This window comes from Pongo pygmaeus, chromosome 3, assembly GCF_028885625.2.
Source record: "Pongo pygmaeus isolate AG05252 chromosome 3, NHGRI_mPonPyg2-v2.0_pri, whole genome shotgun sequence".
Lineage (NCBI taxonomy): Eukaryota > Metazoa > Chordata > Mammalia > Primates > Hominidae > Pongo > Pongo pygmaeus.
This window is the reverse complement of record NC_072376.2, coordinates 87,051,107-87,078,153: the sequence shown is the minus strand read 5'-3', so window position 1 is coordinate 87,078,153 and position 27,047 is coordinate 87,051,107.

Sequence of the window (27,047 nt, the reverse complement as noted above, 5' to 3'; positions counted from 1 at the left end):
CTGCTTTATCAACTAAGCTTAGGTAACATTCTAAATCATTTGTTGTTATTTCAACAATGTTCACAGTGTCTTTACTAGGAGCAAATTTCATATCAATAAATCACTTTCTTTGTTCATCCATAAGAAGCAATTCCTCATCCACTTGAGCTTGATCATGGCATTGCAGCAATTCACTCCCATCTTTAGGCTCCACTTCTAATTCTAGTTCTCTCGCTATTTCCACCACATCTATAGTTACTTCCTCCACTGAAGTCTTGAACCCCTCCAAGTCATCCATGAGGGCTGAAATAAACTTCTTACAAACTTCTGTTAATATTGATATTTTGACCTCTTTTGAGGAATCACAAGTGTTCTGAATGGATCCTGAGTGGTGAGTCCTTTCCAGAAGGTTTCCAATTTACTTCACCAATATCCATCAGAAGAATCACTATCTATGGCAGCTATAGCCTTACAAAATGTGTTTCTTAAATAACAAGGCTTGAAAGTCAAAATTACTCCTGGATGCATGGGGTGCAGAATGAATGCCATGTTTGCAGGCAAAAGAACAATATGAATCTTCTTGTACATCTCTATCAGAGCTTTTGGGTGACCAGGTGCATTGCCAATGAGCAGTAATATTTTTAAATGACTCTTTTTCTGAGTAGTAGGTCTCAACAGTAGGCTTAAAATATTCAGTAAACTATGTTGTAAACAGATGAGCTGTCATCCAGGCTTTGTTGTTCCATTTATCAAGCACAGACACAATAGATTTAGCATAATTCTTAAGGGTCCTAGGATTTTCAGAATGTTAAATGAGCATTGGCTTTAACTTTAAAGTCACTAATTGCATTATCCTCTAAGAGAGTCAGCTTGTACTTTGAAGCTTCCGAGCCAGACATTGACTTGTCCTCTTTAACTGTAAAAGTCCTAGATGACATCTTCTTCCAATAGAAGGTTGTTTTGTCTACACTGAAAATCTGTTGTTTGGCATGGTACAGGTACAGAAACAGACACATAGACCAAAGGAACAGAATAGAGAGCCCAGAAGTAAAGCTGCACACCTATAACGATCTGATCTTTGACAAAGCTGACAAAAACAAACAATAGAGAAAGAACTCCCTATTCAATAATTGGTGCTGGGATAAATGTCTAGCCATATGCGAAATATTAAAACTGGACCCCTTCCTTACACCATATACAAAAATCAACTCAAGGTAGATTAAAGACTTACGTGTAAAACCCAAAACTATAAAAACCCTGGAGGCTGAGGCGGGTGGATCCCGAGGTCAGGAGATGGAGACCATCCTGGCTAACATGGTGAAACCCCATCTCTACTAAAAATACAAAAAATTAGCTGGGCATGGTGGCGGGTGCCTGTAGTCCCAGCTACTCGGGAGGCTGAGGCAGGAGAATGGCATGAACCTGGGAGGCGGAGCTTGCAGTGAGCTGAGATTGCACCACCACACTCCAGCATGGATGACAGATCGAGATTCCATCTCAAAACAAAAACAAAACAAAACAAAACAAAATGAAACAAAAACCCTGGACAACAACCTAGGCAATACCATTCTGGACATAGGAGCTGGCAAAGATTTCGTGTCAAAGATGCCAAAAGCAATTCCAACAAGAGAAAGAATTGACAAATGAGATCTAATTAAACTTAAGAGCTTCTGCACAGCAAAATAAACTATCAACAGAGTAAACAGATAACCTACGGAATGCAAGAAGATATTCGCAAACTATGCATCTGACAAAGGTAGTATAGGCAATACCATTCAGGACATAGGCATGGGCAAAGATTTCATGATGAAAACACCAAAAGCAACTGCAACAAATCAAACATTGACAAATGGGATCTAATTAAACTAAAGAGCTTCTGCACAGCAAAAGAAACTATCATCAGAGTGAGCAGACAATCTACAGAATGGAAGAAAATGTTTGCAATCTATCCATCTAACAAAGGTCTAATATCCAGAGTCTACAAGGAACTTAAACAAATGTACAAGAAAAACTCAAAACAACTCTGTTAAAAAGTGGAGAAAGGAGATGAACAGATACTTTTCAAAAGAAGACATACATGTGTCAAAAAAGCATATGAAAAAAAGCTCAGTATCACTGATCATTAGAGAAATGCAAATCAAAACCATAATGAGATACCATCTCACACCAGTCAGAATGGATATTATTAAAAAGTCAAAAAATAGCAGATGCTGGCAAGATTGTGAAGAAATGGAATGCTTATACACTGTTGGTGGGAGTGTAAATTATTTCAAAATTGTTGAAAGCAGTGTGGCAATCCCTCAAAGAGCTAAAAACACAACTGCCATTTGACCCAGCAATCCCATTACTGGGTGTATACCCCAAGGAATAGAAATCTTTCTACCATACACATGCACACATAAGTTCACTGAAGCACTATTCACAATTGCAAAGACGTGGAATCACCCTAAATGTCCATCAGTGCCAGACTGGATAAAGAAGATGTAGTACGTATACAACATGGAATACTATGCAGCCATAAAAAAGAACAAGATCACGTCCTTTAAGGGAACATGGATGGAACTGGAGGCCATTATCTTTAGCAAACTAACACAGGAACAGAAAACCAAATACCACATGCTCTCACTTATAACTGGGAGCTAAATAATGAGAACACAGGGACACAAAGAGGGGAACAACAAACACTGGGGCCTACTTGAGGGTGGAGAGTGGGAGGAGGAAAAAAATCAGAAAAAATAACAACTGTGTACTAGGCTTAGTGCTTCAGTGACAAAATAATCTGTACAACAAGCCCCCATGACAGGACTTTCCCTATATAACAAACCTGCATATGTACCCCTGAACCTAAACAGAGAGTTAAAAAAAAAAAAGAAAAAAAAGACAATTTGTTATATAGTATAGTCATCTTCATCTGCTATTTTAGCTAGATTTTCTGGATAACTTGCAGCAGCTTCTACATGAGCACTTTCTGCTTTACCTTGCACTATTATGTCATGGAGATGGCTTCTTTTCTTAAACCTCATGAATGAATCTCTGCCAGCTTACCACTCTTCTTCTCCATCTTCCTCCGCTGTCTCAGTCTTCGCAGAATTGAGCAGAGTTATCCTTGCTGTGGATTAGGTTTTCGCCTAAGGAGATGTTGTGGCTGGTTTGATCTTCTATTCAGACCACTAAAACTTTCTCTTTATCAGCAATAAGGCATTTTTGCTTTCTTATCATTCATGTCTTCACTGAAGTAGCACTTTAATTTTCTCAAAAACTTTTCCTTTGCACTAATAACTTGCCTAACTGTTTGTTGTAAGAGGCATAGTTTTCAGCTTACTTTGACTTTTGATATGTCTTTCTCACTAAGCTTAATCATTTCTAGTCACTGATTTATAGCAAAACATGTGACTCCTTTCACTTGAACACTTAAAAGACACTCTAAAGTTATTAATTGACCTAATTTCAGTGTTGTTGTGTGTCAAACAATAGGGGCTTCTGAGAAGATGGAGAGAGAGCTGGTTGGTGGAGCAGTCAGAACACATACAACATTTACTGATTAAGTTTGCTGTCTTATATAGGCATGAATCATGGTGACCCAAAACAATTATAATTGTAACGTCAAAGATCGCTGATTATATAGATCACCATAGCAGATATAGGAGACATAAAAAAATTAGAAATATTGTACGAATTACAAAATGTGACACAAAGACACAAAATGAGCACGTGCTGTTGGAAAATTGTGCCAATAGACTTGCTAGACACAAAGGTGTCACAAACTTTTAATTTGTTAAAGAAACCCACATTATTTGTGAAGCAGAATAAAGTGAAGTGCAATAAAAGGATATATGCCTGTGTTATCAGAGTAAGTCTAAAAGACAGCTAATAATCTTTATCATTCTATTAAATACATAATACTCTAGCCAGCATGGCTTGCTTCACCAGCTTTATATAAATAACTGGCCTAATCTCTTTTCTTTCCAGCTTAATCACTGTAGCACCCAGGTATAAAGAAGTTCCCTTTTGATTGTTCCAGAATTCTGAGGGCTTATCTGGTTTTAAGAAGGCCAGTTCAGCTCTCATAGGCCAAGCAGAAAGAGAAACTTTAGAGCCTTGTCAGTCCACAGGCACCATTGTTGTTTTGCTTTCAACCTATGGTGTCTACGTTGTTGACTATTGGTTCTGAGTGGTCCCATGTGTAGGCACTTGCTCTGCAGCCACACTCTTGCTGAAGTATGTGTATGTTCAGCCTGTGGTCTTTCCCCATGCTTATTTCACAGTTCATATTCACATGGTTGCCTGGTGTTCTTTTTGTTATGATGCCATGTAAGGAAGGCTAGGTAGTTGCTTTGGAGATGTTTTCAGTCTCAGGCATATGCTGTGCTGGAATCAGCTTCTCCCATAAAACCTTAGGGCCTTATGTTGATCGTGGGCTCACCCTTTCCTTTTGAGGAGTTCTCAGCTCTCATTTAGGTTATGTTCTAGCAGTAGATTTTGGTTAGGGCCACCTTGTCCTATCTGACAACTTTTCCTAACTAGAAATCTCAAACAGTAGAAGTTGTTAATTCACTCATGCAACAAATATCAATTTTGCACTTATTATGTGCTAGGCACTATTCTTAGCAGATTACAAAAGAGATTCTGTCTTCATCAACTTATATTTTGAGCAAAGGTGGAAAATGAACTAATAAAAAATCGAACGCATAGAATATTAGGTTGTCATAAGTTCTATGGAGAAAAATAAAGCAAGTATCAGGGGAGGAGATGGGGGCAGCAATAGTTGCTATTTTCAATAGGGTAGTCAATGCAAGACTCATTGAGAAAGGGCTATTCAATGAAATGCTTGAAGAGGTTGAGAGAGTCTAGGGGAAAACATTCCAGGAAGAGGGAACAGAGATTAAAAAAAAATCTCTGAGGTGTGAATGTGCTTTATGTATTCTGAGAAGAGCAAGGAGGCCAGGTTGCTGGAGCAGAGTGAAGGGGAGGTGTAGCATGAGCTGTGAGTGAAGAGGTAGTGGAGAGGCAGTGGAGAGGTAGTAGGGAGCCAAATTGTGGGACTGTGTAAGCGTGATAAGGATTTGGATTCTACTCAGAGTGAATTGGGAAGCTACTGAAGGGTGCTGAGCACAGAAAGATACAATCAGACCTAAGTTTCAACAGAATTACGTGGATTCTGGTGGAAAATAGCCTGCGAGAGGATGTAGGAAAAAAAAAAAGAACAGACTTGTCATTTACCCCAGTGGACTGAATATATGCATTTATCTTGTGTGTCCCCTGAAATTCCACCAAAGTAATTGTATGTAAATAAAACTATTATAAACCCATAAGGAGAGAAAGAGGTGGGGAGAGAGAAACTATTTCAGCAGTCAAGATGCATAGTTAGATAGATTAGATAGACACACACATATATACATATACATAGTCTTATGACTAACAGGTATACATTCTGAAACGTGTCATTAGGCAATTTTTTCATTGTGGAAACACCCTAGAATGTACTTACACAAACCTAGATGGCATAACCTACTACTCATCTGGTCTATATGATATAGCCTATTGTTCGTATGCTACAAACCTGTACAGCATGTTACTGTACTGAACACTGTAGGCAGTTGGTAATACAATAGTAAGTGTATGTCTAAATATATCTGAACACAAAAAGCGTACAGGAATGGATGAAATAAAAATTTTTCATCTCCATTATAATCTTATGGGACCACTGTTGTATATACAGCCCATTGTTGACTGAAACATCATGAGTCCCATGGCTTTAATGCAAAACACATACAAAGTACTACCAGCCACTCTTAGTGAGCAAAACAGAATTTCTGCTAGTTTCCACTGACTTATATTTTGAAGGAAGGTGGAAAATAATTTTTCAAAAAATAAATACAGATCAGATCCTGAAACTTAATACAGATCTTGCAAGTTAGCATCTTTCAGGGAAGGATAAAGACCAGGAAACCTATTCACTCCAGAGAGCCCCAGAAGGGCTTAGGAGTTGGAGTAGCTGTTACTTCAGAAGTTATGGCAAGGGATGGGATTGGAAGTAGGGGAATTGATTGAAACACTCTATATGGAGCAAGTGGATCCTTGGATTCCTTCCTTTACCCTGAAAGGAAAGCATGAGTTTACTTTCTAGAGAAATTAAACCTGAGGACATTGGTCGTGTCAGAAAGTAGGTGTGAAAACTGGAAATTAAATAAATGTCTACCCGCTGAATGGTGAGTTCCACAATCCTCTTTTCCCAATTCTGCTTTCAAAAAGCTGCAGCCAGATATACTCCCCCAGCCAGAAGTGTGAAAGGTTAGTGTCTGAAAGAAACTTCTATGCCTAAGAAGACCTGCAGATACTGCTGACATTTGAGAACCCTTGACCAACAAGCTCGCCCACTGTCTGATTATCCTAGAGTTAGCTCAGATAGTCTTTAAGCCCTGCCTGAGCATACAGAGCTTCTGCTTGGCTGTTATTGAGTGTCGTTGCTGTATGGAAATGAACGAAGTAGACCAGTGCTGTCATGAATGGATTTATGAAGAAATTTATCCTTGGTCTGGATGAGGGAGGATAGACGGCATCTTATTGGCATCTCCATAGTCAATAACAGGGTGTTTCAGGGAGAGGGAGCCGTAGGAATGAAAAGGTGTGCAGTTAGGACTATGAGGAGACCAGAGAGTCTAGAGCTGTAAGGTGCATTCCATAGAAAAGGGAGGGGGGAAACTTTGGATTGGTTTGGATGGCCAAATAATAAAAGGCTCTATGGGGGCTGGGCATGGTGGCTTATGTGTGTAATCCCAGCACTTTGGGAGGCTGAGGGAGTGGGTTGCTTGAGTCCAGGGGTTCAAGATCAGCTTGGGCAACATGGTGAAATCCTGTCTCTACAAAATAAAAAAAATACAAAAATTAGCTGGATGTGGTGGTGTGCCCCTGCAGTCCCAGCTACTCAGGAGGCTGAGGTGGAAGGATCACTTGAGCCCAGGACATGGAAGTTGCATTGAGTCGAGATCGCATTACTGCACTCCAGCCTGGGCAAGAGAGCAAGACTGTCTCAAAAAATAAAATAAAGTAAAATAAAATAAAATATTAAAATGAAATAAAAATAAAAGGTTCTATGGCAGCAGTCCCCAACCTTTTTGGCACCAGGGACTGGTTTCATGGAAGGCCATTTTCCCACGGACCAGGAGTGGGGGTGGGGGTGAAGGGTGAGGATGGTTTCAGGATGTTTCAAGTGCATTACATTTATTGTGCACTTTATTTCTATTATTGTTACATTGTAATATACAATGAGATAATTATACAACTCACCATAAGAATCAGTGGGAATCATGAGCTTGTTTTCCTGCAAGTAGAGGGTCCCATCGGGGGTGATGGGAGACAGTCACAGATCATCAGGCATTAGGTTCTCATAGTGAGCTTTTGCACAACCTAGATCCTTCACATGCGCTGTTCACAATAGGGTTTGCGCTACTATGAGAATCTGATGCCACTGCTGATCTGACAGGAGGCGGAGCTCAGGCGGTAGTAAGAGCAATGGAGAGTGGCTATAAATATAGATGAAGCTTTGCTCGCTTGCCTGCCACTCAATTCCTGCTGTGCTGGCCTGGTTCCTAATAGGCCACAGACTGGTACTGGCCCCAGGGTTAGGGAACCCTGCTCTATGGGCCACAGAGGAATTGATGCTCGATGTAATGTAGAGTTGAACGAACATTTTTTTGAGCAGCCAATGTGCTTGTGTAGATGTTGGGGGGGGGAATGAATCAGACACCTTTAATCCTAACAAGTTCAAACTCTAGTGAGGGAGAAAGATCCACAAGTAGCTGAGGAAGTTTCAGTGCCATGTAAGCACCGTAAGAGGGCCAAGGTACCGTGGTAGGGATTCACATAGGGTGCCTCTCTGAGGCTGGCAGTTCAGAAAAGGTATCCTGAGATTGGAGGTAGAGCTTGTACTAAGCTTTGAATGATGCTGTGATGGGAGGTTGAGAAGAAGGTATTCCTAGCAGAGGGAGCAACATGAGTAAAGGCAGGGAAACATGAAGAAGTTTAGAGACCCGTTAGATGTGCAGTCTCACTGCTGAGTATTGGAAGGGGAGGGGCAGGAGTTGGAACTCCAGAGGATATGGGGGTCAAATCAAGGAGAGCCAGCTATCATATTTAGGGAAAAAATGGAAAGCCCCAGAAGGGTTTTTGGAAAAAGAATGACACGGTCAGATGGAAGATTAGTCTATGTAGATCCTGGGGAATGGATTTCAGCAGAGATTGATCTGGAGAAATTTTAATTATCTAGATGAAAGCCTGAAAAAGGCCAGAAGTAACAGCAGCAGGACTCACTGATGGATTGAACACGAAGAGCAGTATTACAACCGTCTGGCAGGGACCTAGGTCCAAACTCTGACTCTGCCATTTATGCCCTGTGTCTATGTAACCTTAGACAAGTAGCTTTAGCCTCTCTCCATATGCTTCAGTGGCTCATCCCTTTCTTGTTCACTTTCTTGATTTGTTTTCAAGCTTCTGTTTGCCTTCCTTATACTGTTGGTATAAGTTTCCTTATTGTGCCATATTCACCCTCAATCCTGAGCACCCCTCACATCTCTCCTTTCTTTAAACCCAGGCTCGCTGACATACTGTTAGAGCAACAGGAGTTTCCTACTAAGCCTTCCCTTTCTTCATATGGATTCTTTGCAATTAAATGCTTAGAACTTCATTTCTTAGAGTTTATTTTCTGATGTTACCCTTTCAAATATCTGGCTTCTGTAAACATCTTTGATGTTGTATGCACATGTACCTACTCTCTGAGAGATTCATAGAATTCTGGACACTCAGTGCCACATCCTGGACACCAGAAACGTATACACTTTTTCTGCACCACCTGTGAGATAACCAGGGCAGGTTGGCATAGTGTTGGGTAGGAATGAGGACTCTAAGAGTAGTGAGCAAGAAATGTAACTTCAGGGAACACCCAGAGTGAGCTCATAATAAGGCACAGTCATACACATATATGTGTGCTACAGAGTGTGTGCATGCATGTTCCTCCAGATATGTGCATGACCACATGTGTGAGTGTGGGTTTATGTAAAAGGATGTCTTGCCTGCTGTGATGGTTAATACTGAGTGTCAACCTGATTAGATTGAAGGATGCAAAGTATTGATCCTGGGTATGTCTGTGAGGGAATTGCCGAAGGAGATTAACATTTGAATCAGTGGGCTGGGAAAGGCAGACCACCCTTAATCTGGGTGGGCACAATCTAATCAGCTGTCAGCATGGCTAGGGTAAAAGCAGGCTGAAGAACGTGAAAAGCCTAGACTGGCTTAGCCTCCCAGCATACATCTTTCTCCCATGCTGGATGCTTCCTGCCCTCAAACATCAGACTTCAAGTTCTTCAGCTTTGGGGCTTGGGCTGGCTTCCTTGATCCTCAGCTTGCAGACTGCCTATTGTGGGACCCTGTGATCATGTGAGTTTAATATTCCTTAATAAACTCCCTTAATATATCTATCTATCTTATTAGTTCTGTCCCTCTAGAGAACCCTGACTAATACACCTGCTGATCCAGGATTTGGCAATTAGGTTAAATCTCTACATTGGCCCACATGCCCTCAAATGTTATCATGTGTGCATGATGTGAATGGTGCTCCCATAGTTGTGCCATACCTGAACATAACACCTGAACAGTGCACAATCTGAACATATGTACTGGAAGGAGAGTGGGTTTTTAACATATCCAAGTAGGGGGTCCTAACAAAGTAGGCTTTGTGGTGTATTCGGTCTGATACTTAGCGTATAACTACTAGTTTCTGCGAAATAAAAATTATTCTAATATCCACCTTTTCAGTGATGACAGATCATGCGACAGATTAGACCTGGCAGCCCATGAGAAGCGTACGTGGACTCTTTTTCTCCACTTGGGTATCTTTGTAGTGTACATTTTCTCAATCGTGTTCAGACATTTTCAGAACTTGACAATCCAGAGGCATTTACCCAGGTAGGTGAGTAATAGCCTGCATTTCTTAATTTAAGGCACAGTGATCAGAAAAGGCCTATGACCCCTAACAAAAAGTGTGGTCAGTGACCTGGAATCATGAAGCTTTGTCCAATCTCCTTGGTTGAGATAATTCAGTCCGAGATAATTCATTGCTTCGTGCATTTCCCTCTTGGCCACTCTGTGGCCACTCAGGGGCCACACCTCTCGGGTGCAGTCAGCTGCCTTCTGCAATGACTGTCAGTCTAGAACCATAAAACAGCTAATGACATACTGCTGTCCCATATGCTACCTGAATCAGTGTGACTTTAATTATTTCTCCTGGGATGAGTTCAAGGGCCCATAGATTCTCAGAAAGCTTGGAATAAGACTGTGACTTAGTTACAGCCAGACAGGGCGTGATAGATCCCTGGTAAAGCTTAGCAGCTGTGGCCTATCCGCACTGGAGCAGTGATGTGCACAGATGTTGCTATGGTGACTTCCATAACTCAGAGGGTGTGAGAATTTCCGGATTCCCAGGGGGAACACTGTATTTCCTCACACCAGACTCTGTAACCTGGCATTCACAAGCCCTCAAATACAAGCTGTGCCAATTAAGATCCCTAAAATTCTGGTCCCTTGCTATTTATATATAACAGCCATGTGAGCTTTAATGGAGGAGCTTGTGTGTGTGTGTGTTATAAAAATATGATGGGAATTTTCTAATATTTGTACTAATGTCTTATAAGGCAGAACATGACCCATGTACCCCATCTTATTTACTTTTCATAGAATTATAAGTTTCCTTAGTATCTCATTAATCACTAGAAGTCTAAAATTTTATTCTCTTTATACTCTGCTGTTACTGCCTTGAAACAATCTCAGCTTTAGTGTCTAAACTATTTTTTTTATTATACTTTAAGTTCTAGGATACATGGGCAGAATGTGCAGGATTTTTACATACATATACACGTGCCATGGTGGTTTGCTACACCCATCAACCCGTCATCTACATTAGGTATTTCTCCTAATGCTATCCCTCCCCTAGCCCCCAACCCCCCGACAGGCTCTGGTGTGTGATGTTCCCCTCCCTGTGTCCATGTGTTCTCATTGTTCAACTCCCACTTATGAATGAGAATATGCAGTGTTTGCTTTTCTGTTCCTGTGTTAGTTTGCTGAGAGTGATGGTTTCTAGCTTCATCCATGTCCCTGCAAAGGATATGAACTCATCTTAATTTAATTGGTGTGTTTTACAAAAATTGTTGAATACCTACTCTGTGTATAGAATTATACTTTATGGTTATACCTCCTTTATGAAAAAAAATGGTATGGAAATAGAAGAATTAATTTCTATTGAAGTGATATCTAGTGTTTTCTTGTGTAGTTTCCTCATTGAAAATCTCTAAATACCTTGAAAAATCAAAGGGTCTAATTGAGTAACGTGGATATTCAGAAACAATGTATATCAATGTTTAAAGTCTTAAAAGAAAATTCTTTATCTGGTTGATAATAAATTGCCCCCTCGGACCTAAACAGTCAATTAATCGAGAAACTAATTCATTCATTCAACATGTATTTATTGAACACTCTGTGCAGGGTGCAGGTCCTGGGCATACATTGATGACTGAAACAATTAGAGTTCCTGTTTTCATGAGCTTATGGTATAAAGGAAGGGAGAGAAAACATTGTGTAAACTAACAGGAATATATAATTGCAACTGGAAAAATGCATGCAGGAATTAAATAGGGCAAAGTGGTAAAGGATAGCTAGAAGGCTACTCAAATGTATGTGAAATATCAAATGCAATTACATGTGTGACTAAAAATAGGGCATACACAGAGATTTATGTCTAGAATGGAGAAGAAAGGCACTTTTGAATCTGTACTTCAGTGATACATGCCTGGCTAAAGTCATAGTCATCTGTGTTCAGGGCCTGATGATTTAGTAGTTGAATGATATAGGTACGTAAGGAAGGGGAGACATCTATCTACAGCTTCTTCTGGGATGAAAATCAATTTTGTTTTGTCACCCTGGGAGCAAGAGAGCTGACAGTGGAGGTGGGAGTGGGGGTGTTGAAAATGAGTCTACCTTTATCAAAGGTGCTGGGGAATGTCAGAGTTAAAGCATTTGCATAGGACTGATTCCTAGGAGAAAACCGGAGAAAAGGGAAGGAAAGCTGCATTTACTGTACACCTACCATGCACCAGGCATTTTATACGTCATCTCACTTATATATGGATATTGCTTCCATTTGGGAGATTAGGAAATTCAGGCACAAGAGATTAAGTAATTTGCTCAACATTTCATAGCCCGTGAGTAAAGAGTCTGGAATTCAACTCCTTGTCTGCCTGACTTCATAACTTTCTAGTCCCTGTTTTTTCTTTTTCCCACTAACTTTATGCTCTCTAAGCCATAAACAAGCACAATCCCTGTGTACAGTTTACAGAGAAAAAGGGTGACAATATAATAAATTTATGTTTGTATCTTTCCCATAAAACATTTCATTTACTCCTGTGTATAACAATAGGTACTATAACAATTTAACATACTATCATAAAATGTCTTTAGGCAGACCTTAGAAAATATAATGTAGAGAAACACCATATTCATGGATTGAACGATTTATACTGTAAATATGTCAATTTGACTAAAATTAATCTATAAATTCAGTATAATTCCAATAACAGTACTAGTAGGATCTATTTGGAAGAAAGCTGACCAACTTTTTAAATTTATATGGGTGAGTAAAGGTCTATAAATAGCTAAGAAAAATCAAAGAGTAGAAATTCGCACTTCTAGTTATATTTTATAATTAAAGTGGCATTAGTGCAGGAATAGAGAGTCCAGGAACAGATTTATATTTATTTGGATATTTATTACATGTCAGAGAGAGCATCACATATCAGGAAAAATTGGCTCACTATATGGAGAGAAACAAAGTTGGATTCCTTACACAACACTAAAAAATGGATTTAAGATTTAATTATACAAGATAAAACTGCAAAGCTTTTGTTGATCTAATGACCAGTTCAGCATTCTTAAATGAGACCTCACAAGTTCAAACACTAAAGATGAAAGAAAAAAGAGAAAAAAAAAGAGTTTTACTAAATAAAGCCAAATTAAATATTTGTGTGTGTGTGTGTGTGTGTGTGTGTGTGTGTGTAATAAGGGACCCCCATAGGCAGTTTATACTTGGAAGGGAATATTTCCAATACTAACAAGTGATTAATATTTAGTATATATAATACACTTATGCAAATCAACAGGAGGGCAGGACATTCAAAAGAAAAATGGCAGAAGACATGAAGAGGCAATTCATGAAGTAGAAAACCAAATGATTGGTAAATACTTAAGTGCTCCCTCCTCCCCAAACAGCTTCACCTAACTATTAATCAAGTAAATACTAATTAAATGAGAAAGAGGTGTCACTTGCCACACACCATTTTGTCAAGAATTAGAAAGTTAGCTAATACTAAGTGCTAGCAAAGGTATGTAGGACATGCAGCCCTCATGCATAGTGCTAGGAGTGACAACTGGTACATTCACTCTGGAGACCAATGTAGTACAACTCTTATGAAAATACTCTCTAAGCAAGTAAGCCCACATTCAGGTGTATATTCCAAAAAGAAACCTTCACATCAGACAGATCTATAGTTCTCCTCGTAGGTAAGTAAATAGCAAAAATGTGTACATAGGTTCGCCAAAAGCTTTGTTCAAGAATGTTTATATAGACTCTATAAATAACAGCTGAAGACAATATATATTTCCAATTACAGTATATAAATAAATAATGATATATATTTATATAATAGAATGTGATAAAGCTATAAGAATACATAAACTACAAGTACAGACAATAGTAAGGAGGAATCTCACAAATATCATGTAAGGGAAAGAAGCCAGACCCAAGAGAGTATACACTGTATGATTCAGTGAAAAACGGTCCAAAACCAGGTAAACTTAATCAATGGTGTTAAAGATCAGGATAGTGGTTACTCTTGCTTGAGAAGGAGGTGTCTGGAAGGAGGTACAGAGGGCATCTGGGAAGATCTGGTGGTGCTCCTTCCACAGATGCCAATATGCCTGTGCTCATTTTGGAGACTTCACTGAACTGTACATCGATGATTTGCATGCTTTTCAGTATGTATGTCGCACGTGAATAAAATTTATGTTAAAAATAATTACATATATAAAATACCATTACATAATCTTCAAGTATACATTTCAGTCTAAGTAACCATTGCCTAGCTAGAGAATTAGAAAATACTGATAATTTCCAATGATGTCAAGTAGCAGATTACATACAAAATACAGCAAAGTTGATGTCTTGCCAGTAGTTAGAGGAAGGCAGGTAGGTATGGGGGAAATGTGAGTAGGAATAAACTAATTGAGTGGGAAACATGAGGAGGATACACTAAAGGAAGGCCTGCATGAGCCAGGATTGATTGTGCATCATGAGCTGAGAGAAATGATTGATCCAGTTGTGTGTACCTGAGTCTGAAGGAAGAAAACTGTATTTATGAAAACCCTATGAACACCAAGCTCTGACATACAACAGAAAACAAGGAAGATACAGCCCCTGCCCTCAGAGACTTAATGGTCTTGTGCAGAGACAGACATTTTACAAATAAGAGCCCAAATAATAATGAATTAACATTCTGATAAATGAGACAGCAAAAAGATACAGCTTGCAATGGAATAAGAGGGAAGGAAAGAAAATGTCAAACTGTGCCCGCTTCTTCAGTAGACCTGGAATAGATAGGTCTACAGAATAGAAGAGTAAGGTAGGTGATCTGGGAAATGCCTAGAAATGTAGGAATGAGCTTAGGAGTGTTATTTGTACAACAGAAGAGCCTGAATGATTCTAACTACAGCGTATTAACACTTGAGGCATCTCTTGCCAAATGGGATTTCTAAGTACTTTATTTTAGACAACATTTAGATATCTGCCTATGGATTTTGCCAATATGGCAAAATGATTTGATTTTAATTTGAGGTTGGGAGTGGGCAACGAGGGTATGACAGTAAAGATACTATCTCATTTAAATGGAGATTGTTTCTCCCTCCTCTGATTACTGAGTTTGATAAATATAGACACACAGTGAACTTTTTAAAAATTCTTGTCCGGACGCGGTGGCACATGCCTGTAATCCCAGCACTTTGGGAGGCCAAGGGGGGGCAGATCACAAGGTCAAGAGATCGAGACCATCCTGGCCAACATGGTGAAACCCTGCCTCTACTAAAAATACAAAAATTAGCTGGGCGTGGTGGCACGCGCCTGTAGTCCCAGCTACTCGGGAGGCTGAGAAAGGAGAATTGCTTGAACCCGGGAGGTGGAGGTTACAGTGAACCAAGATCATGCCACTGCACTCCAGCCTGGGCAACAGAGCCAGACTCCATCTCAAAAAAAGAAAATTATTAAGGAGACTGATTTAAAGTAATAACTGATTTAAAAGTTAAATATTTTCCTATCTCTTCATTGTATATTTTATGGAATTTTTCTATAAAATATACATGACCTGTAGTCATAATCTCAAGGTAGAAGCAAACACTAAAATGTGTAAGATGGCAAAATTCCATTTAGGAGCACAGAATTTCATCTTAACCTTTGTGAATCTGTTTCAATTGCAGCAACATTAATGGACTGAAAATCCAAAGTCATTAAAAATGTCTGGTATAATGCAAGGTGTGATATGTGTGAGTAGTACTTAACAGACTGTTTCTGTAGAGATTTCATGGGTTGTTAAGCTGTGATATGATTAACAGCATCCAAAATAAGTACTTAGCTTTTCATGCTTAGAAACAATTTTCATTTGGTTATGCAGGGGTGATGGATCTATTGTGTGCTGATGCTTCTTTAGAAGAGTGAATAGGTAGAATGAACCTCAGTTCTTCCCTAGTTCCATGATTCCTGTGATCTTAGGCAAGTGAGTTAACCTCATTGTGGATGGGTTTCATCAGCCGTATAATCAGGAAGTGACCCAGAAGCCATACTGCTGGGATGATCTATTTGTTCATTTCAATGAGCCATCTCTTTCCCTAGTGATGTTATTCTTTGAATTGGCTTTCTTGATTACTTCTTTTCTAGTATTGGGGCACCGACTAAACAAAGAGAGCTATCTGAATGCTGCTTGATGCACATGAATCCAGGACTAAAGGGAATTACTTGGAGTTACTTCCCCTTGGATGCAGCAGATCCTAAGGAAGAGCTCCTACTCCTTGCCGAATACACCTTCTGAGACAGCTAAGGGCTGTCCCACTTGGGTCTCCTTTCATGAAATACTTTGCTTCCAACTGCAGAGAGGGCAATTATCTGATAGCCTCCAGTTGCAGCACCCTGAAGATCCACCAAAGCTTTTCAGCTGAGGCCAAGCTTTTTCTGGGCAATCCTGAAAGCATTGGCAGAATGGAGTCCATAGGGCCAGGGTGCTTCTGCCCAATGGTTCTGAGTGACTCATTGGGTTGGCAGAGCATTGTCAGATCTGCATCACAGCCTAAGGCTGCCCCAGTCCAATCCTGCTTTCTCCTCCCTTTCTTATCACAGAGGACTGGTAAGCATCAGGGCTGAAAGGCTTTTTCTGCCATTCCTGCTTCTTTGCACTGTGTTTCAAGGGTATTCTTTCCCTCCACCAGCTTCCCAATGAACCTCTTGCATTTCTAAATCTGTCTCGATGTCTGCTACCTGCGGAACCCAAACTGATTTTCCTTTCCAGTGACTAATCAGTATGTCTCCTGGACTTCATGTCCCTCTATCCTGCCTAATACAAGCAACCGTTACTTTTTCACTAATTACAATATTAACCTCACTCTAGTCTTCCCTCTCTATAAAGGTTTATTAAGAAAGCTAATCATAGATTTATACCCACTTTCTGAAAACACCCAATCCAGATCAAATCCCCACTTTCTTAAGCCTTTCTCCAAAGTCTCCTAACCCACACCCTGAATCCTATAATAAGTTCTTTCTAACACTCTTACTGAGATGCCCCACTGTTCCCCATGGTATACATTCCTCCTGGCCATGGAGATAAGAAATCCAATTTGTTCAGCTACAGGTGTGTTCTTTGTGGTCTTTGCTTAGAGGACATTGAAAACAGTATAATTTATCTAAGAAATTACTATGTCTCCTGTATCCATTCATTTGTTCATTTATTCACTTATTCATCCCACAAACATTTTTTGAGCACCTCCTTTGTGCTGGAGACTGCTAGACACTATTGATTTAAGATGGACTGTATACTGCTGGCTAGAAAAGCCCGGCAGAGATAAGAGCTGCCATGTATTACATACTGATTATATGTCTGGCACTGCTCTCAATGCTTTATATAGATTACCTATGTAAAGGTGCCTTACCTTAGCCTCCAAGGTGAGAATTGTTATTTCATTTCTACAGATGAGAAAATTCAGGCTCAGAGAAGATAAATCAACACAGCTGGAAAGTGGTAGAAACAGGATTTGCACAGCTTCAAAGTCCTCCATGAGTTCTTTCAAGGAGGCTGAACTCCCTGAAATCAGGCTGTGCACAAAGCTGCCTTATTTTATTCCAAGTAAGGTTGGCCATATGTAGAATGAAACAAAAATGATAGCTGAAATTTATCATTTAAAAACCAGCTTTTTTTTTTTTTTTGAAATGGAGACTCACTCTGTTGCCCAGGGTAGAGGGCAGTGGCACAATCTCGGCTCACTGCAACCTCCCAGGTTCAAGAGATTCTCCTGCCTCAGTCTCCAGAATAGCTGGGACTATAGGCAGAGGCCACCATGCCTCCCTAATTTTTGTGTTTTTAGTAAAGATGGAATTTGACCATGTTGGCCAGTCTGGTCTTGAACTCCTGACCTCAGGTGCTCTACCCACCTCGGCCTCCCAACATGCTGGGATTACAGATGTGAGCCACCGTGCCCAGCCAAAAAACCCAGTTTTTATTTTTTATTTATTTTTTATTGAGGAGGGATTTGCATATGTTCAGGACTACAAAATCTGTGGAAACACATCCTGTTTCAGTGTAACTAATGATAACTACTTCATTATCATTAGTATAGCAACACAAAGTTTGTCATTATATTAATATTTTAGCATGTTAGTATATAATTAGTCATTATATTAGTTAGCTCAAGCTGCCATAACAAAACACCATAGATTGGGTGGCTTTAACAACAGAAATTTATTTTCTTACAGTTCTGGAGGCAGGAAAGTCTAAGATCAAGCTCCAGCAGAATTCAGCTTCTGGTGAAGGTGCTCTTCTTAACCTATAGGCAGTCGCCTTCTTGCTATGTGCTCATATGGCCTTTTCTTGGTGCATGGAGAGAGAGAGAGAGAGAATGCACAAGCAAGCTCACTGATGATTCTTCTTATGAGGGCACTAATGCCATCATGGAGGACCCACTGTCACGGCCTCATCTGACCCTAATTCTATCGCAAAGGCCCTATCACCAACTATCATCGCACTGGGGGACAGGGCTTCAACGTGTGAATTTTGGGTGTTACAAACATTTCGTCTGTAACACATGGTCTCATCTCGGATGAAGCACCTGAGATTTTAGAGTATCTGTTTTACTCATGGCACCCAGCGTTCACAGGGGTGTTGGGAAAAAGCCTGCAGAACAGAATGCCCTTCAAACTTTCTTGTTTCTTCTTTCTAAATCCAAAGCAACTGCACAGCACCATAGATTCTGAAATTGTGCTGTATTTAGTGTGGGCCTTTCATGAATATTTCATAAGCAGTTCCATTGCCATGGGTGGTGAGGAGACCACTGGATAGAAGGTAGTGGCATGATTGTCTAACTCAGTTCCAGCTTTATTCATGGAATTGGGCAGGTTCTAGCAGCTAAATAGAAGGGAAAAGGTGAAGAAAGGGTAGAGCACTGGGCCTCTCAAATAGCTCTTGCAAATTATATGATATTCTAGCCAAACCACACTCCTTTTAAATTCTGTAACTCCTAGTTACAAAATTCTCAAATTAAACATGTTAAATTATCTTTTTCTTTAATTTTAAAAATTAAAATTAAATACACATACAATGATATTTGTATAATAACATATATAAAACATAAAGAATAAGAATAAAGTGAATACCCATAGACCCAGTTTGAAAAATGGAATATCAACATCATTTTTGACACTTCCTATGTGCCCTTTCTGATCCAATCCCTCCTTTGTTCTCTCCACAAAAGTAATCACTGCCCAGAATTTTGCATTTTTAAAAATCTCCTTGTTTTTCTTCATAGGTTTTACTGCGTAAGTATGTATACTAAAATCATATACTTTTAGTTTTACATGTTTTTGAACTATATAAAAATAGGAAACAAGATTTTCTTTAGCTATTTACTATGATTACATGTCCCATTTCAAAGTGTTACCAGAAACATAATTTTTAGAAAACTTCAAAGACATCTCATTTTAGAAAATGTTCTTTTCCTCTGCTTCTATTAAGTGTAAATTTGAAGAAAAAAAAGCAATAGCAATGCTGAATATTTTTCGTTGTAACTATCGACCCATCAAGTCCGTGGGGTGTGTGTGTTGCAGGGGTGGAGGGAGGATGAAAGTGGGAGAGGAAGAGGGAAGGAGATAAGGAGGGAGCACACCTCTTCCTTGACTCTGTGCTTGTGAGATGATACAGGACCAATAAATCAGAGTGTTCCATCCCCCAGCCACAGAGGTAGGTTCAAGGGTAATCATATGACCCAGGTCAGGTCAGTAAGCATCAAACCTTGGCCTTTTGCCAGAACTATTAGAGAGGCACATTGTTTCCACTGAAAATACAATTATGCTTTATTTTTTAGACTTTTGAAACCATGTCTCAAATAATTAAAGAAACCAATGACTAACAGAAATTCTTGAGTTTGCAGGATGGCAAATAAGAAAAGAAACAACTTGCTGAACTGCTGCAACTCCCTCCACTTGTGAAATAAAAGAACCTGCTGAAATTGAACCAAGATGGCCACCTGGAGTTTGGGCAGAAGGAGCTTGTTGATGTCACAGCCTGAATTTCCACTGCATGTTTTATACTAACTCCTCTCACATTTGCACATGAAACCCATGAAGTAACATGAAGAAATAACTGTGCACGCTCAAGTACTTTCCTAACTTCTCCTTTTTTTCCACTAATTACCCAATAATCTCAGAATCTACCCCCTAAACTTTTCTAATAAAAATACTGCCTGAAAGCCAGCAGAGGGAGACAGATTTGAGCTTGACTCATGTGTCCTTGAGAGTTGACTTTCTTTCTTTTCTTTTAAGCCATACTTTTTTTAAAAAAACCATTTGTTATAGGAATAAAACAAAGATGTGTGAGACCTATATGAAGGAAACTGTAAAACTTTACTGAAATTCTTTTTTTTTCTTTTTTTTTAAATTATGCTTTAAGTTCTGGGATACATGTGCAGAATGTGCAGGTTTGTTACATAAGTATACACATGACATGGTGGTTTGCTGCACGCATCAATCTGTCATCTACGTTAGGTATTTCTCCTAATGCTATCCCTCCCCTAGCCCCCCAACCCCCTGACAGGCCCCAGTGTGTGATGTTCATCTCCCTGTGTCCATGTGTTTTCATTGTTCGACTCCCACTTATGAGTGAGAACATGTGGTGTTTGGTTTTCTGTTCCTGTGTTAGTTTGCTGAGAGTGATGGTTTCTAGCTTCATCCATGTTCCTGCAAACGACATGAACTTATCCTATTTTATAGCTGTATAGTATTCCATGGTGTGTATGTGCCACACTTTCTTTATCCAGTCTATCATTGATGGGCATTTGAGTTGGTTCCAAGTCTTTGATATTGTGAATAGCACTGCAATAAACATACATGTGCATGTGTTTTTATAGTAGAATGATTTATAATCTTTTGGTATATACCCAGTAATGGGATTGCTGGGTCAAATCGTATTTCTGGTTCTAGATCCTTGAGGAATCACCACACTATCTTCCACAATGTTTGAACTAATTTACACTCCCACCAACAATGTTAAAGCGTTACTATTTCTCCACATCCTCTTCAGCATCTGTTGTTTCCTGACTTTTTAATGATCGCCATTGTAACTGGGGTGGAGGGTATCTCCTTGTGGTTTTGATTTGCATTTCTCTAATGACCAGTGATGATGAGCTTTTTTCATGTTTGCTGGCTGCATGAATGTCTTCTTTTGAGAAGTGTCTCTTCATATCTTTTGCCCACTTTTTGATGGGGTTGTTTGTTTTTTTCTTGTAAATTTGTTTAAGTTCTTTGTAGATTCTGGTTATTAGCCATTTGTCAGATGAATATACTGCAAAAATTTTCTCCCATTCTGTAAGTTGCCTGTTCACTCTGATGATAGTTTCTTTTGCTGTGCAGAAGCTCTTTAGTTTAATTAGATCCCATTTGTCAATTTTGGCTTTTGTTGCCATTGCTTTTGGTGTTTTAGTCATGAAGTCTTTGCCCATGGCTATGTCCTGAATGGTATTTCCTAGGTTTTCTTCTAGGGTTTTTATGGTTTTAGGTCTTACATTTAAGTCTTTAATCCACCTTGAGTTAATTTTTGTATAAGGTGTAAGGAAGGGGTACAGTTTCAGTTTTCTGCATATGGCTAGCCAGTTTTCCCAACATCGTTTATTAAATAGGGAATCCTTTCCCAATTGCTGGTTTTTGTCAGGTTTATCAAAAGATCAGATGGTTGTAGATGTGTGGCATTATTTCTGAGGCCTCTGTTCTGTTCCATTGGTCTATATATCTGTTTTGGTACCAGTGCTATGTTGTTTTGGTTACTGTAGCCTTGTAGTATCATTTGAAGTCAGATAGTGTGATACTTCCAGCTTGTTCTTTTTGCTTAGGATTGTCTTGGCTATATAGGCTCTTTTTTGGTTCCATATGAAATTTAAAGTAGTGTTTTCTAATTCTGAGAAGGAAGTCAATGGTAGCTTGATGGGGATAGCATTGATTTTGGGCTGAGATGATGGGGTTTTCTAAATATAAAATCATGTCATCTGCAAACAGAGACAATATGACTTCCTCTTTTCCTAATTGAATATCTTTTATTTCTTTCTCTTGCCTGATTGCCCTGGCCAGAATTTCCAATACTATGTTGAACAGGAGTGGTGAGAGAGGGCATCTTTTCTTGTGCTGGTTTTCAAAGGGAATGCTTCCAGTTTTTGCCCACTCAGTATAACATTGGCTATGGGTTTGTCATAAATAGCTCTTATTGTTTTGAGATACATTCCATCAAAACATAGTTTATTAAGAGTTTTTAGCATGAAGGGGTGTTGAATTTTATTGAAGGCCTTTTCTGCACCTATTGAGATAATTATGTGGTTTTTGTCATTGGTTTTGTTTATGTGATGTATTATGTTTATTGATTTGCACATGTTGAAGCAGCCTTGCGTCTCAGGGATGAAGCTAACTTGATAGTGGTGGATAAGCTTTTTGATGTGCTGCTGGATTCAGTTTGCCAGTATTTTATTGAGGATTTTTGCATCGATGTTCATCAGGGAGATTGGCCTAAAATTTTCATTTTTTTTTGTTGTATCTCTGCCAGGTTTTGGTATCAGGATGATGCTGGCCTCATGAAATGAGTTAGGAAGGAGTCTCTCTGTTTCTATTGTTTGGAATAGTTTCAGAAGGAATGGTACCAGCTCTTCTTTGTACCTCTGGTAGAATTTGGCTGTGAATCTGTCTGGTCCTGGGTTTTTTTCATTGGTGGACTATTAATTACTGCCTCAATTTCAGAACTTGTTATGGGTCTATTCAGGGATTTGACTTCTTCCTGGTTTAGTCTTGGGAGAGTGTTTGTGTTCAGAAATTTATCCATTTCTTCTAGATTTTCTAGTTTATTTGTGTAGAGGTATTTATCATATTCTCTGATGGTACTTTTTGTTTCCGTGGGATCAGTGGTCATATCCCATTTATCATTTTTTATTGTGTCTATTTGATTCTTCTTTCTTTTCTTCTTTATTAGTCTGGCTAGTGGTCTACCTATTTTGTTAGTCTTTTGAAAAAAACAGCTCCTGGATTCATTGATTTTTTGAAGGGTTTTTGTGTCTCTGTCTCCTTAAGTTCTGCTCTAATCTTAGTTATTTCTCGCCTTCTGCTAGCTTTTGAATTTGTTTGCTCTTGCTTCTCTAGTTCTTTTAATTGTGATGTTAGGATGTCAATTTTAGATCTTTCCTGCTTTCTCCTGTGGGTATTTAGTGCTATAAGTTTCCCTCTAAACACTGCTTTAAATGTGTCCCAGAGATTTGGGTGCATTGTATCTTTGCCCTCATTGGTTTCAAAGAATGTATTTATTTCTGCCTTAATTTCCTTATGTACCCAGTAGTCATTGAGGAGCAGGTTGTTCAGCTTCCATGTAGTTGTGCGGTTTTGAGTGAGTTTCTTGATCCTGAGTTCTAATTTGACTGCGCTGTGGTCTGAGAGACTCTTATGATTTCCATTCTTTTGCATTTGCTGAGGAGTGTTTTACTTCCAGTTATGTGGTCAATTTTAAAATAAGTGCGATGTGGTGTGAGAAGAATGTATATTCTGTTGATTTGGGTGGGGAGTTCTGTAGATGTCTATTAGGTCTGCTTGGTCCAGAGCTGAGTTCAAGTCTTGGATATCCTTGTTAATTTTCTGTCTTATTGATCTGTCTAATATTGATAATGTTGTGTTAAAGTCTCCCACTATTATTGTGTGAGAGTCTAAGTCTCTTTGTAGGTCTCTAAGAACTTGCTTTAAGAATCTGGGTGCTCCTGTATTAGGTGCATATATATATTTACAATAGCTCTTCATGTTGCATTGATCCCTTTACCATTATGTAATGCCCTTCTTTGTCTTTTTTGATCTTTGTTGGTTTAAAGTTGCTTTTATCACAGGCTAGGATTGCAACCCCTCCTTTTTTTTCTTTCCATTTGCTTGGTAAATAATCCTCCATCTCTTTATTTTTAGCCTATTCGTGTCTTTGCAAGTGAGATGGGTCTCCTGAATACAGCACACCAATGAGTCTTGACTCTTTGTTTAATTTGCCAGTCTGTGTCTTTTAATTGGGGCATTTAGCTCATTTACATTTAAGGTTCATATTGTTATATGTGAATTTGATCCTGTCTTTATGATGCTAACTGATTATTTTGCCCGTTAGTTGATTTAGTTTCTTCATAGTGTGAACGGTCTTTACAATTTGGTATGTTTTTGGGAAAACATACCAAAAGGTACCGGTTTTTCCTTTCCATATTTAGTGCTTCCTTCAGGAGCTCTTGTAAGGCAGGCCTGGTGTTGACAAAATCTCTCAGCATTTGCTTGTTGGTAAAGGATTTTATTTCTCCTTCACTTATGAAGCTTAGTTTGGCTGGATATGAAATTCTGGTTTGAAATTTCTTTTCTTTAAGAATGTTAATTATTGGTCCCCACTCTCTTCTGGCTTATAGGGTTTCTGCAGAGAGATTTGCTGTTGGTCTGACAGGCTTCCCTTTGTGGGTAGCCCGACCTTTCTCTCTGGCTGTCCTTAACATTTTTTTCTTCATTTCAACCTTGGTGAATCTGATGATGTGTGTCTTGGGGTTGCTGTTCTCAAGGAGTATCTTTGTGGTGTTCTCTGTATTTCATGAATTTGAATGTTGGCATGTCTTGCTAGATTGGGGAAGTTCGACTTTCAATATAAAGCTTTTCTTTTCTCAAAAACCTGATGTCATAGTATTGACTTCTAATGCATTGGGCAGCGAGCCCCTTTTACTCCATAACACTTTTAGATGGTCACCATCAATAGAACCCAAATTATGTAGATAATCTTGACTATAACAGCATAATGATTTTGCTGAAACAAGGCAAATAAGTATAAACAATTTTAAAGAGCAGATTTTAATAACATAAAAATTTTCTCTTTATTTTATTACCCAATCACACATCACTAACTCACTCAGATTGAGCCACCATCTACAGAACACCCAGATTTATGCAATAACAATTAAATTCAGTCATCCTTAGTCATATTCTAGATATAGCTTCACATACTTTTTTAAATTTTGTTGTTACGAATGCATATTTATTGAGATAGGAGGACAGAACATATTTTATTTGACAGCATTTTGGCTTGAGTTCTATTTTTATAATATTTGGACATATGAAGTATGGGCCTCCATTTTTACTTTTGCCCTGGGCCTATGAATTGTTAAGTCTAGCTGACTGGAACCGGTTTCATCACTACAGAATCCCTAAATTCAATCGTTGATTTTTCTGCAGTTCTTCCTTTTCATCTCCCTCTATTTCCGTTAGCATTTCCTGGTTTTTCACAAATTTAGCCATGTGTCCACTCCTGCTGCTTCTGGTGGCTTCCCATATGAATCTGTCAGGTCGTGCTGGCCCCTGTGATCACTGCTGGCTGTGCAGAGACATCGGGCTTCATCTCCGGAGGGCAGAGGCTGAAGAGGATTGTGTTGGGGGCACCAGTGTGTGTGTGTGTGTGTGTGTGTGTGTGAGAGAGAGAGAGAGAGAGAGAATTGGAAAGAGATGGGTATGGAACAAAGCTAGAAATAATGAAAAGAAAATGATGATGAGGAGATACACTGAAGGAAGGAGTAAGTAAAAATAAAATGTACATATATACAAAATGATGATGGATGAGGATTTGTCTGTCTTAGAATTTCAAAGTGAAAATAAAGCAGATGTGAGTGTAGGGTTTGGAGCATAATAACAAAGGTGGCATTGAGAGCTATCTCTACATCAGCAGTCATGGGAAGCTCACTTTTGGAACTGCAGATATTCAGACTCTAAATTTCTTTAACTTACAGAGCAAATGTTAGCCAATTTACTTTAATGGACAAAGCAGAACTTTACTTATATTTTAGCCAAAGCCCAGTCAGATTCATTAAGAGGGTATAACCACTGCTTTATGAAAATTTGACCCTTCTTGTCTTTCTCCCCTGCCTTACTTCAGGCTAAGATTCCTAATGATGTGAAATCCTCTCAATGAATTGGTCAAGAGAAGTATGGTCTCATCAGTCCAGATGTCCTTTTGAAAGACTTTTAATGATAAAAATCAGAGGTCGGCCAGGCGCAGTGGCTCACGCCTGTAGTCCCAGAACGTTGGGAGGCTGAGGCGGGCAGACCACGAGGTCAGAAATGGAGATCATCTGGGCTAACATAGTGAAACCCCGTCCTACTAAAAATACAAAAAAATTAGCCGGGTGTGGTGACACACACCTATATTCCCAGCTACTCGTGAGGCTGAGGCAGGAGAATCACTTGAACCCAGGAGGCAGAGGTTGCAGTGAGCTGAGATCACACCACTGCACTCTAGCCTGGGCGTCAGAGTGAGACTCTGTCAAAAAAAAAAAAAAGCTCTGGGCAATGGCTTGGGTCTTCAGAACATCCGTAAGCACTAAAGGCATTTAAAGATGAAAGGAAATCCCTACACTGTCTTCTTAACAGCTGTAGTCTCAGAATCAGCACTCTGCTTCATAAACAGAAATGGGGAGAAATGAGATAAAATAATGTTAATAAAAAAGTTCAGGGGAACAACAGAAACAAGAGGAAATATACAAAGCAGGGGGTTGCGGAAGCATCCTTACATTGTCACCCTAGTGGTGTGACTCCAGTGTGGGGACAATTAGAACCCCAGTGAACACCATTCCTGGACCAGAGAAAATGTAACAGGATAATTATGCCGCACACTGTGATTGTTATGTTTAGAATTCCTGCCTAGGAAAGGAGATATAGGAGTGCATTGAGAGCTCTCCTACTGTGATCTGAGAATCAAACACCTGCATTAGCATCACCTGGGTTCTTGTCACCATTATTCTTGGGCCCTACCTGAGACCTACTGAAGCAGAAGCTCTGAGATCAGCGTCTGGGGATATGCATCTTAAACAAATTCCCTAGGAGGTTCATATTCACAATGAAATTTGAGAATGACTTGCTTAGAGGATAACTAAGAACACAGATATTATTTTACCTGCCTTGTAATATGTTTTCTTGTGTTTATCTCCTTGTGCTTTGACTGATGAGAAATCAAGTAGCACTAAAGGATTCCATGGTAAACTCAGAAAATCTCTTCGAAACAGAAGTTCACTTTCCTACTGTGTCTTCACGGAAGGAGCCAGCTTGCCATATGGAGGTCTGTTTGAATATCCTCATTGACATGATCTTATCTAATTTTGAGTTTGAATAATTACAAGTTACAGACACTTATTAAGCTCATGAGCAT